Here is a 14,514-nt window from a genome sequence, read left to right as displayed (position 1 = left end):
TTCTATTTTTCATGTTCTGGTCATTTTAGACAAAGTTCAAAATTTAAAATAAACTTTCATTATCACTTAGTATATTTTATTTTCACTTCTTTGGAAAATCAGTTCCCTTAGTGTTTGATGATCTTATAAGACGTAAAAACAATATCTGCTTTTTTCCCACTGGATTTAGTGAAACAAATGGTCAATTAATCACACTGTTTGGGTTTTTTTATTGTTGAATTTTATAGCTTTATTAGTTTAACTCTAGAAAATTTATCTTATATATTTTCTACATGTGAATTTTAAAATTTGGCAGTTCTGTTATGAGATCAACTTGCCCATTTATTTCTGGAATTTAAAGGAACAACCTCACCACCAAAGGTTTTATATTTAGATATATGTCTAAAAAGACATCTCCAAAAAGAGATCTGTAGCTTAACATCTAATGGTAAAGATCAAATAAATTAAGGCATATATCTATGATGAATACCATGAAACTAATAAAAATGTTTTGGAAAAATTCAATGGCATAAGAAAATGTTCATCTTGTTTTCAAGTTGGGACTATAAAATAAATATATCCCATATAATAGGAGTATAATAAGTGAAAGTTCCCTCTTTTAAATATTCCTCATCTACTACAATGTTGTGCCAGTTTGAATGTATTGTGTCCCCCAAATGCCATTATCTTTGTGGTCTTGTGGGACAGACGTTTTGGTGCTGGTTAGATTTGCTTGGAATGTGCCCCACCCAGCTGTGGGTGGTGACTTTGGTGGGATACTCCCATGGAGGTGTGACCCCACCCATTCAGGGTGGGCCTTGATCAGTGGAGCCATATAAAACATGCTGACTCAAAGAGACTGAAGAGAGTGCAGCTGGGAGTGATGTTTTGAAGAGAAGCAAGCTTGCTAGAAAGGAACGTCCTGGGAGAAAGCCGTTTTGAGGCTGGAGCTTTGGAGCAGACGCCAGCTGCCTTCCTAGCTAACAGAGGTTTTCCGGACACCACTGGCCGTCCTCCGGTGAAGGTACCCGATTGCTGAGGTGTTACCTTGGATGCTTTGTGGCCTTAAGACAGTAACCGTGTAGTGAAATAAACCCCCGTTTTATAAAAGCCTGTCCATCTCTGGTGTTTTGCATTCTGCAGCATTAGCAAACTAGGACAGATTTTGGTACCAGGAGTGGGGTGCTTTTGCTGCTGAGTTTGCAAACACCAAACATGTTGGAACGGCTTTTTAAATGGATAAGGGGGAGTTTCTGGAAGAGTTGTGAGGAGCTTGATAGAAAAGGCCAAAACTGCTTTAAAGAGACTGTTTGTGGAAATGCGGACTCTAAAGATACTTTGGATGAGGCCTTGAACAGAGATGATCAATGTGTTGTTGTGAACTGGAAGAAAGGCGATCCTTGTTTTAAAGTGGCAGAGAATTTGGCAAAATTGAGTCCTGGTGTCAGATGGAAGGAAGAATCTGGAAGCAACAACCTGGAATACTTAGCTGAGGAGATCTCCAGACTACGTGTGGAGGACGTATCCTGGCTTCTCCTTGCAGCTTATAGTAAAATGCGAGCAGAGAGAGATAAACTTAGAACTGAACTCTTGGGTTCAAAGAAACCAGAAGCTGATGGCTTGGAAAATTACAGGCTTCCAGGGGGTGGAATCCCAGAAGCTACAGCCCAATGTGAGGATGTAACCAAACATGGAACCCAGCCGCCATTTCAGTACAAGCCAAGATTGGAGATGGAATTATCCAGAAAGGATTTGTGGAAAGTCCTATTGTCTGATGGCTTTGACCCCTGTATGCTTCATGCAAAGCCAACAGAATTTTTGCGAGATCTTTATAGACAGAGCCATTGCCGGTCTGGACTGGAGGAGACAGACAAGGAAAAAATTAAAGGAAAAATCTCTTCAAAGACAGAGCCATGGAGGTTGAGGTCTGGAGTCAAGAGGTCTCGGGCTGGGAGAGCGGAGCAGCCCACATGCATGGGAAGGGTGAGTTTGCCCTGGAGGTCGAGGGCGGGCATTCCACCTCGATGCTCTGGAAGAGTTTTGCCACCTCAAGTCCCAAAGAGGTTGGAGCACATTCCCAGGGAATTGGGGAGAGCCTGGCTGCCACCACACTGTTCTGAAGGGGTTGAGCGTGTGCCCCGGAGATGGAAGGGAATCCGGGAGCTGCCCCGATGTTTGAGGAGGGTGGGGCCGAGAAGGTGGTCTCCCCAATGTGTGGGTATGTTGGAGCACTCACCTAAGCATTTGGAGAGGAAAGGGCTGCCGAAAAGGCCCTTAGGAAGGGTTAGACTCCCACTCTCTCAAGCCCCAAGGATGCAACGTTGTTCTGTAAATGACTCTCAGACTTTGAAATCTAATGGAGTTTGTCCTGCAGGTTTTAGGAACTGTTTTGGTCCTGTTAAACCTGTTTTCCTTACTCTTTCTCCTTATGGCAATGGAAATGTTTATCCTATGAATGTCCCTCCTTTGTATATTGGAAGCATATAACTTGTTCTAAGTCCACAGATCCAAGCTAAAGGAAAAGTATGCCTTAGGACTGACCACGCCTATATTTGATTTTGATGGGATTTTGTACTTAACTTTTGTTACTGAAATGGTTTAAGTTTTTGTGATATTGTGATGAAATGAATGTATTTTGTATTTGAAAAGATAATGTCATTTTGGGGTCCAGGGGGTGGAATGTGCCAGTTTGAATGTATTGTGTCCCCCAAATGCCATTATCTTTGTGGTCTTGTGGGACAGACGTTTTGGTGCTGGTTAGATTTGCTTGGAATGTGCCCCACCCAGCTGTGGGTGGTGACTTTGGTGGGATACTCCCATGGAGGTGTGACCCCACCCATTCAGGGTGGGCCTTGATCAGTGGAGCCATATAAAACATGCTGACTCAAAGAGACTGAAGAGAGTGCAGCTGGGAGTGATGTTTTGAAGAGAAGCAAGCTTGCTAGAAAGGAACGTCCTGGGAGAAAGCCATTTTGAGGCTGGAGCTTTGGAGCAGACGCCAGCTGCCTTCCTAGCTAACAGAGGTTTTCCGGACACCACTGGCCGTCCTCCGGTGAAGGTACCCGATTGCTGAGGTGTTACCTTGGATGCTTTGTGGCCTTAAGACAGTAACCGTGTAGTGAAATAAACCCCCGTTTTATAAAAGCCTGTCCATCTCTGGTGTTTTGCATTCTGCAGCATTAGCAAACTAGGACAAATGTTAACAGTGATTATCTCGGAAGGCGGGATTATAGTTGATTTTAATTATCTTTCTTTGTGCTTTTGTGTATTTAATATTTTTCTCCATAAACAATACTAGTTTTCTAAATGCAATTTTATTGATCTATATTCACATACCAGATAATAATCCAAAGTGTACAATCAGTGGTTCACGGTATTATCATAAAGTTGTGCATTCATAACCAAAATTAATTTTTGAACATTTTCATTACTCCAAAAAAATAAAAATAAAAAAATAAGAATAAAAATAAAAAAGAACACTCAAAACATCCCATACCCCTTATCCCCTAGTTCCAGTTTGTTAAAGTAGCCATTATGCAAGATACCAGAAATATATTGGCTTTTATAAAGGGGATTTATTAAGTTACATATTTACAGTTCTAAGGCCATAAAAGTGTCCAAACTAAGACATCAACAAGAGGATACCTTCACTGAAGGAAGGCTGATGGTGTCTGGAACACCTCTGTCAGCTGGGAAGGCACATGGCTGGTGTCTGCTGGTCCTTTGCTCCCAGGTTGTAAGTCAAAAATGACTTTCTCCAAAATGTCTCTGAGCTTCTGTCTCTCTTAACTTCTCTCAGCTCTCTGCTTTGTTCTACTGGGGTATTACTCTCTAAGCATCCTGGAGTACTCTCTTAGCTTCTCTGGGGCAAACTCTGGATTACATATATTAGCTTATCTCCAAAATGCCCCTCTTTGTTTCTCTGAGCTCCTTCTCTCTGTGAGCTCTCTCTCTCTTTCTTTTTTGCTTTTATAAAGGGGGTTTATTTGCTTACAAAGTTACAGTCTTAAGGCCATAAAGTGTCCATGATAAGGCATCAACAAAGGGTACCTTCACTGGAGAAAGGCCATTGGCATCCAGAAAACCTTTGTTAGCTGGGAAGGCACATGGCTGGCGTCTGCTTGCTCCCAGGTTGCATTTCAAAATGGCATTCTCCAAAGTGTTGCTCTTGGGGTGTTTTGTTCTCTCTTAGCTGCAGCTGCTCTTCAAAATGTCACTTTCAGTTGCTCTGAGTCTGGGCCTGTGTGGCTCTTTTTGAAGTACTCCAGTGATCCAATAAAGACCCACCCTGAATGGGGGGGGGGGCAACACCTCCATAGAAATAATCCGATGAAAGGTCTTGCACATAGTTGATTGAGTCAGATCTCCATGGAAATACCGAACCAATAGGTTCCAACCTCATCAACACTAATACATCTGCCCCCACAAGTTTGCATCAAAGAACATGGCATTTTGGGGGACATAATACATCCAAACCGGCACAAACAGTGCATGTAAAAAGACAGTAGAACAATATCTTTGAAGTACTGAAAGAAAAAAAGCCTGTCAACCTAGATTTTTATACTCAGAAAAAAAATCATTCAAAGGCAAAGTAAAGATTTTTTTCAGATGTATAGTAGCAGAGAGAATTCATCACCAGCCCAACACTACAAGAAATGCTAATGGAAGTTGATCAGACAGAAGGAAAATGATACCAGATTGAATTATGAATCCACAGCAATAAAAAGTAATAAAAGTAATAGAATGGTAACTACATGGTGAATATAAGTTTTAATATTATTTAAAATTCTCTAAAAGATAATTGACTATTTAAAAAAAGTAATTGCAATGTTATGTGCAATTTATAACATATGTAAAAGAAAAATGTATGACAATAGCACAAAAGTGGAAAAATGGAAGTATACTATCGAATATTTGTATACTAGTGTATAGTAAGCTATTGCAAAGTTTTATCCTATATGTGAAGTGGTATAATGTCACTTGGAGGTAGACTATGATAAATTAAAGATATATTCTGCAAATCCTCAAGCAACCACTAAAAACTAAAATGACAGAATAAGTAATTAGAGCTAAGAAGCCAACAAAGGAGATAAATGGAATAAAAATATTTAATCAAAAGGAGGCAGGACAAGTAGAAAGGGGGAACAAAGAACAGCTGGGTTAAATAGAAAATAAATAGCAAGATGATAGATTTAAACCTAACCATATCAACAGTTTGTGCGCTCTCTTAAAGGTCACCAGTGATCTAATTAAGACCCACCTTGAATGGGTGGGGCCACATTGCCATGGAAATAATTTAATCAAAGTTCTCACCCCCACAGTTGGGTGGGTCGCATTGCCATGGAAGCATTCAATCAAAAGATTCCACTCAACAAGATGGGATTGAAGATCATGTCTCTTCTGGGGTCCATAACAGCTTCAAACCAGCACACACCCCTATTATTTACTTTATTTTTTGTCTTTATTTTCTTACTCATCTGTCCATACATTGGCTAAAGGGAGTGTCAGCTGCAAGGGTTTCATGATTACACAGTCACACTATAAAAGCTATATAGTTATATGATCATCTTCAAAAATAAAGCCTACCAGACTGTAGTTCAACAGTTTCAGGTATTTCTTTCTAGCTATTCTAATACACTAAAAACTAAAAAGGAATATCTATATAATGCTTAAGAATAACCTCCAGATTGACCTCTTGACTCTATTTGAAATCTCTCAGCCACTGAAACTATTTTGTTTCATTTCTCTTTCCCCTTTTGGTTCAAAAAGGCTGTCTCAATCCCACGATGCCAGGGCCAGACTCATCCCCAGGAGTCATGTCCCACATAGCTGGGGAGGTTTACACCCCTGGGAGTCATGTCCCATGTAGGGGGTTAGGTGGTGAGTTTTTTTTTTTTTTTTTTTTTTTTTTTTTGCAGAATTTGACTTAGGCCACATCTGAGCAACAAAAGAGTTTCTTTGGGGGTGACTCTTAGGCATAATTATAAATAGGCTTAGCCTCTCCTATGCAGGAGTAAGTTTCATAATGATAAGCCCTAAGATCAAGGGCTTGGCCTATTAAATTGGTAGTCCCAAATTCTTGTGAGAAGATCAGGAATTCCCCAGGTGGAGAAGTTTAATATTTCCACATTTTCCCCCAGTCCCTCAAGGAGGCTTTGCAAATACTTTTTTGTTCTCTGCCCAAATACCTCTGGGATGTATCGGAACAATACTATTTTTACTAACACAAATAATTTTAATGAAATGTTTGTAGCATAACTATGGCATGCTTAATTTAAACTCTCTGTTACTGATGGCAATTTCTACATATAGATCCATAAGAGAAGCAGTGATTTTAATTATAACCACTAACAATTTTCATGGACAACAGAGAGTATTATTTGCAAATATAATCTTTACCTTGGAAGTTGGAAAAACTATCTGATGCCCTCTTGTGGCCAGTAGTTTTATAGGTGGTTTATTCCTTTTTACTGAAAATGTCTAAACCAAGAGAATCTTGGTTTCTCTTTAGAAAAAGTCTAAACTAAGAGAATAATACCAAAATTATATCTCATTGCTTTCTAAATGACAAAAATAATGTGTTCACATTCACTATTTTTTTTTTTAATTTTTAAACTATTTTTAGAGCAGTTTTAGAAGATACTATGCCTTTTTTTTTTTAAAACAGTTTTATCCACACACCATACAATCAAACATTCTCTATTATTAACAGTTTAGGGGCTATCTTTCCAGCCCTCTATATAGCTCCTAAAAGAAAGCATCCTGTAGCCACACTGAGTTTGAAACCCTATCAGCTAGGACACTTTGGGCAGTTAACTTAGATATCAGGACCCAGTTTCCTCACCTGTAAAGTGAGGATAATACTATAACATACATAGATTTATCAAGGAATAGACAGTACTTGCTATAGTAACATGTGAAATAAAATTCTATTTTGCAAGGTAAAATGCTTTATGCATGTATGTATTAATATGGACTATAATGATAACAAGATCCTGTGATAAATCTAGGTAAACTTTATTGCACTATATCCTCACTTTTTGTACCAGTTTTCACCCTTTGCACACATTATGTAAACATAATGATAAACTTTATTATGCATTTGACATGTGCCAGGTAGAGAGTTTTACATTAATCATCACAGTTCATTCTAGGACACACCCATGTATGTTTAAATTCCATTTTTGCACCTATTTTGCACCCATTTTCACACCCCACAACTTTCTTTTATTGGCCTCATGTTCTTCTATAGTATGAATGAACTACAATCTTTCATTATTGTAAATATGGTTGCAACAAACATTCTTGAACATTTTTTGTGTATTTGTGAAAGTATTTCCATAGTTTATCCTCTAGATATATAGAATTTGAATTATTAGATAAGAGAATATGCACATTAAAAAAAATTTGGCATTGTCAAATTGCCTTCCAAAAAGGTAGCAACCATGCAAACCATGACTGTTCCAGTTTGCTAATGCTGCCCTTTTGCAAAACACCAGAAATGGAGTGGCTTTTATAAAGGGGGTTTATTTGGTTACACAGTTACAGTCTTAAAGCCATAAAGTGTCCAAGGTAAGACATCAGCAAAGGGTACCTTCACTGGAGGATGGCCAATGGTATCCAGAAAACCTCTGTTAGCTGGGAAGGCACATTGCTGGTGTCTGCTTGCTCCCAGGTTGTTTTTCAAAATGGCATTCTCCAAAGTGTTGCTTTTGGGGTGTTTTGTCCTCTCTTAGCTGCAGCTGCTCTTCAAAATGTCATTCTCAGTTTCTCTGCTCCTTGTGTTTGTCAGCCCATTTATATGACTCCAGTGATTTAATTTAGACCCACCCTGAATGGGTAGGTTAACACCTCCATGGAAATTATCCAGTCAAAGTCATCACCCAGTTGGGTAGGTCATATCTCCATGGAAACATCCAATCAAAAGGTTCCAACCCAATCAACACTAATAAATTGACCCCCACAAGATTGCATCAAAGATAATGGTGTCTGGGGGGACATAATACATCCAAACTGGCACAATGACCTTTTCAATGTCAGTTTGATAGGTGAAAAATGGTATTTCAATTTCAAATTACATTTCTCTTGTCATAGTGTACCATCAGCACATCTTTTGTCTATAGCCATTTGTATTTCTTTGTTAATTTGGCTTTGCTAATTAATTCACTTATATGTAGAAGCTTTTCGTTATCATGGATATTAACACATTTTCTTTTACACATTTGTGAAAAATTTCTCCTTCTTTGGAATTTGTCTTTTAACTTTATGTCTTTTGACATGTAGTTTAAGTGAACACCCACCCCTTATTGTTGTTAAAAAAAATTTTTTTTTGCTTTTCTTGAAAATTATTCCTCCATGTAAGCTTTAAATCAGGTTTTCATGTTTCATTAAAAATTCATCAGGATTTAATTCTGATTTATATTGACTACTTATGTATTAATTTGTGGAAAAGTAAAGTTTTTATAATACTATGTCCATTTAGAAATACTGAATATTGCTCTTTTCAGTTCTTTATTTTGTCTTTCAGCAAATTTATATAAATTTTTCCCCTGTATAGGACTTACTCCTTTTTGTTGTAATTAAAATTTATTTCCTGGTACTAAATACTATCTTAATAATAGGATTTTTTTTCTTCCACAAAGTAGTATATTAAATTTTTCTAATGAAATTAATATTGTGTTACATACAATTGCACACATAGGAAAAGTGTATAATACTTCTTGTTTTAGTTTCCTAGGCTGCTCAAAGCAGATACTATGAAATGGTTCCGCTTAAATAATGGTAATTTATTAGCTTACAAACTTACAGTTTCAAAGTCATTAAAATGTCTGAATCAAGGCATCATTGAGGTGATATTTTCTTCCAGAAAACTGGTTGCAGTGATCCTTGGTTCCTCTGCCACATGGCAAGGAACATGGCAGTATCTGTTTGTCTCTCCCTTCTCTTCCAGTTTTTGTTGTTTTCAGCTTCTTCCTGTGGACTTCCTTCTCTGTCTGAATTCCGCTCCACTTATAAAGGACTCTGGTAATTGGAATAAGACCCCTTCTGAATGAGGTGGGTCCCACTTTAAATGAAGTAGCCCCATCAAAAGCTTATACAATGGGTTTACATTGACAGGAATGGATTAAATTTAAGAACATGGTTTTCTGAGATAGTCACAGCTTCACATCACCACACTACTCCACTCTATTACAAGAATTTATGATTTTGGAATTTTTCTTCCAGACTTTTTACACAGTATGATCAACATTCCTATAATTTCATAACCATATTGTAATTGTTTAATTCAGAAATGTAACGGATTGCCCATGAAATATAGATGCAATTTATCAGTGATATGCAGTAGTTGTATTTGGTAAATCTGTTGAACTGTTCTTAAATTAGAAGTTTTTAAAAAATGCTTGCCTTTTTGCCCCTCTAGTTAAAAAGTAATAATTCTCTGTATACAAATTTAAAGACTGAAATAATTTAGAAAAATAAATTTATCTATTTCTGCTCTCTGCCCCCGAGAGCACTATTGTTAACAATTCTTTCAATATTGTCACCATTGCAGACATAACATTTTTCTTCCCTCACTCGCAATATTTGTCCCATGTCATTTCATATTGATGTACCTCTTTTTTTTCTTTCATGGTCACATGGTAAAAATACCAAAGTATTTCCTTGAATAGATTTTCAAATTTTATTTAAGTATTCATCTATTGATAGCTACTTGGCTTTTTGTTATTTTTGGCATCTAAAACAATTTAGCAATGAACATACTACACAGATCATGGCCTCCTTGTTTGAGAATTTTTGTAAGTAAATTTCTAGAAGTACAGTTGCTTGGTCAAAGAATATACATATTTAAATTTTTAACTGCCCTTTACTGCGGGATACTGATTACGTGCTTCAACTTGGCGGGCCTGGGCCAGGGGACCGGATCCGCCCCTGGGGAGGGTGGTGGGCACGGGCGACAGCGCCCTCCACAGCCCCCCAGGCCTGGGAAAGTGAGGCCGGAGGCAGGCCCCATTTCCTCACCCAAAATACCACCGTTAGGGGAGGCTTGCCGGAGGGAATCGCCTTTTCCCCACCCCCTTATCTTGCCTGTACACTCCCCCGTTGCCAGAGCAACTCCCGCCCGCTGCAACAGCTTATGCGTCCTCTCAGAACCAATCCTAGCCTTTCTCCCCTCAGCATTACCATTTAAGGCTCTTACACCCCCACTCCAACCCCGCCCTTCTTACCAGCCTATATAACCTGTGCTCACCCCTGAATAAGGTCCCTTTTGTCCTTTTGTTCTACCCCTACTGGAGGAAGAGTGTCTTGTCTTTCCCTTCTCGCCGCCCTCCACACCTTGCACGCCACCGCCGGGGACCTGGCCAAGTCCCCCGCCTCGCCCTCGCCTCCGGGAAAGAGCCCCCGCCGCCGGTACCCTCCGAGCAACGCCGAGAGCCGAGGGTTCAGCAACCGGCCGCCATCCCCCCAGACGATTTAACTGCGACCGCACTTTACAATACCCCTCTAAACTTCTACTAGCAGTATATAAGAATGACTGCCTCATCACACACTCTCACCAGCATTCATTAATCTTATGATTGCCAAAATAAATCTGTTTTATTTTGCCTTTGCTAGGGAAGTTTAGAAACGTTCATACATTTACTGGCCACAACACTAAAATTGCATACAGAAGTTATCCATGGAAACTGTAGCCTGGAGAAAGATGCTTACTACCCACACTCCCTACAGGTTTGCATTATATATGATAGTTGAGTTTTTTTGGTATGTTTGTGTATTTTGCCAAGCTATAGCATCTATATCATAACATTTGTTATTTTCAAGTCCTATGAAATTTAAGCAGAAGTCACCCATGATTATGTTTGTAACTTTTACGGAAGCTGTTTCTGCAGCTAGCTTTTTTTCTTTTTTGAGGGTAGAAACAATTATATGCAACACTTCTTTGTGTTGATTATCTGCTTTAAGGAATAAAAATCAAACCACCCCTAAATGTGGTGATGGTCTGCTACAAGTCCTAAGGATGAGTTCGCTTTTGATGAAGATTAAATGTTTTCATTTTGATTTTTGTGTTCCTTAAAATTATATGTGAAAGAACAAAGAAACTGGAAGATGGCCTAATGCTATTAAATTGGTTTCTGCAATGAGTAAAGTGTACACATTTTAAACAGGAATTGCATGAGCCTTCTCTAATTATAATGTGCTTGTGTGACAGCTCACCCAGTGGATGAGATGATGCCACAAAGTTCCATCTAAAATTTGCCTCCACTAAAGTACAGATTCCAAAGTATATGGAGAATTTGTTAACAAGGGCCACTAGCACTCTATACCATGTCAAATCAAAAAATATTTGACAAATAAGAAAGAAAAATGTGAAAGCCTATGATAAATTTGGACATTACTATTACTAATTCTGTGTGCTCTTTCCTCTTGACCAATCATTGGCACCTTTTGTCATCTCAATCCTCAGTCCACTCAGCTATTTTATCTACTGCAGTTTGATTTACAATTCAAGCAAACAAAATTACTATTAAATTATTAGCTTTGTTTTCAGAAATATCTGTATAGTATGTAACAAGGAATTTCATCAAGGCTTCATAAATCAGTAGATTCTTTGAGTTGTATTCTCACCTATATAATTTTTCCATCAGTTTTTTTTTTTTTTTTTCCCCAAATCTTGGTCAGATACTGAACCTTCTCACAAGTTTCACGAGTTGGTCGATTTTATATTGGCAACAAACAAAACTTGGTACCAAAGCACTGTGTCACACGAGCTTTACCAAAGCCTTGCTTGATTTGAGTCATGGCTTCGTCACTTGGCTGTTGTCTTGGGCATTTTTAACTTCTCTTATCTAAACTGGGAATAGTAATGGTATCTTCCTCATGGGGTTGTTATGATGATTAAAAAAGTTGTTGGTCCATAGTAACAAAATCAAAAAACTAAGTTATCGTTTACTAATATCTATAAAATGGATATAACTACTCTGCAAGTAAAATGAATATGGTGTTTTTTTTTTTCCCTCTTCCCAATCACTGAATTAGATACTGTAACAACATAAATGCTTATCATGATTTGTAATCACTGCAGTTTATTGAAAAGTTAAATAGAGATGAGTATTACATTAAACATACTAGAAATAAGCACTTCAATATTGTCATATGACTTACCAAAAGCTTTTTTTTTTTTTGTATTTTTTGTTTTTAATGGCCATGTTCAAGTTTAATCTCTAGAATTTAGGACTTCAGTTGTATCAGAAATATAAAGTGAAATGGAGAATTAAAACAAATCATCATTCATTCACAGACTCCTGCTTTTAACAGCCTGATAATGCTTTCTAGCTGGAATTATGCAGCTCCTACTGTCTTCATTACAACAGTCCTGGAGTTGAGAAAGTTAGAGAAGTTGACTCCTAGACTCTTAATTACTATTAAAAAGGGTTTGACAAACTTTTATGGCCCGGGCTTATTCGAATTTAAGACCCAGTGCGTAGGACTGCTGCAAGATGGTTTTATTTCACTAGAAATGGATTGGAAAAGCTACACTGATGTGAGCTTTCTTTTCCTTTAAATAAATTTTGAAACAAGGTGGAGGACAGGCAATAAAAGGCAGAATCTTCCCCAGGTAGTACATTTAATATACAAATTCAAAATTATTTTTTTCCCAAAAGGCCCTGCCATTTAACTGTCAGCACTAATAAATAATAGATGTAGGAAATTTATAGTAATATAATGTGGAATGGACAGTGTAGTTACTAGATACGTGCCAAATACTTGCTTCTTGGCAGTATGGCAACTACACTTTGATTTTCCCAACACGCCTATACCTACAGCATGAACAAACTACCAGAACAAATGCCACCTGCTAATTCCTAGGGAAAGAGACATTTGAAAGTTGCCATCTTTAAACCAATTGCCCACAAATCTGCCATTATCACCCCCAATTCCCCTAGGGTCTTTAAGGGAACAGTGTGGTGATTTTGACAGTTAAAAAAAAAATTTTTTTAACTTAAACTAATTTCCCTCGTGATGTCATTTACTTGTAGGAGATTATGCTCAATTTTGAATTAAGCATCCACTACACATTTCAGGGGAAACAAATAGATATTATGGTGTAGGAATGTTAAAACCATATATGGCTTAACAGTATCAATAACATTAAAGCAAGTAATGTCTCCAAGGTTTTAAAATGAGTTTTCTAAGAAATAAAGCTTCAGTGGCTGTAAGATTTCAAATGGATTCAAGAGGTCACTCTGGTGGACACTCTTACACAGTATATAGATAACACTTTTTAGGTTTTAATGTATTGGAATAGCTAGAAGCAAATGCCTGAAATTATCAAACTGCAACCGAGTAGCCTTGACTCTTGACGATTGTGTAACAATGTAGATTACAAGGGGTGACAGTGTGATTGTGAAAACTTTGTGGATCGCACTCCCTTTATCCAGTGTATGGATGGATGAGTAGAATGGGGACAAAGACTCAATGAAAAATAGGGTGGGGTGGCAAGTATGATTTGGGTGCTCTTTTTTACTTTTATTTCTTATTCTTTCTGGTGGAAGGAAAGGAATCAAAAATAGATTGGGGTGATGAAGGCATAACTATCTGATGGTACTGTGAACAGTTGATTGTACACCATAGATAATTGTATGGTATGTGAATATATCTCAATAAAAATGAGTTTTCTCTTCTTTGAAACTCGCCCTATAGCTACTCACTAAATTGTGCTTTGAAAGTTATCACCTTTCTGTATACATATGTATTTTACAATAAGGAAATAACTGAAACTGTGGAAACGTAATGCATAACATTCTTTGAAATAACCTATATAGCCACTTGTCAAATCGTACTCCAAAAGTTATCACCTTTCTGTATGTTATCACATAAGGAAATAACTGAAATTGTGGAAATGTAACCCATAACATTCCTTAAAATTTGCTACTTGTTAAATCGTACTTTGAAAGTTATCAGTTATGTATATGTTAAATTTCACAATAAAAAAATGTATTAAAAATGAGTTTTCTGAAAAAAACTGCAAACTTCATAAATTCCACAGTAAAAATTGACTCAACACTTTCAAATCATTGAACCATACACCCTTATAATTTGGGCACTATTCTGTATTCTATACCTCAGTAGAATTCACCAAAAATATTAACAGGAAATTCTGGAATAGTCACAACAATCCAATGATTTATTACCAAACGGTGATTTTTCTAAGTTAAACAATTCAAGCCTCGAAATTGAAAAATGTGAGTGGTGGGAAAAGTATTCCTGATGTGAATTTTTAAGTTTACCTTTGGAAAAAAAAAACCAAACTCTTACAGCTATCTCTTTTTCTTTTTGTAGTTCAAGTATGCTTACAAAACTGATGGAATTACAGAGGTATAAATACGAAGGACTACTGAAGAATATGAAGTATTGTATTATTTAGCTTCATTTTAGACCTTCAGTAAAGACTATAACATCATTAACACTGAAAAAAGCTTTCTTACAAGAAGGGTTTAGAGCAGCCCTAAGAACATTTCTGCTTTACGCATTTAC

Source organism: Choloepus didactylus, chromosome 1, assembly GCF_015220235.1.
Source record: "Choloepus didactylus isolate mChoDid1 chromosome 1, mChoDid1.pri, whole genome shotgun sequence".
Classification (NCBI taxonomy): domain Eukaryota; kingdom Metazoa; phylum Chordata; class Mammalia; order Pilosa; family Megalonychidae; genus Choloepus; species Choloepus didactylus.
This window is presented reverse-complemented; position numbering follows the sequence as displayed.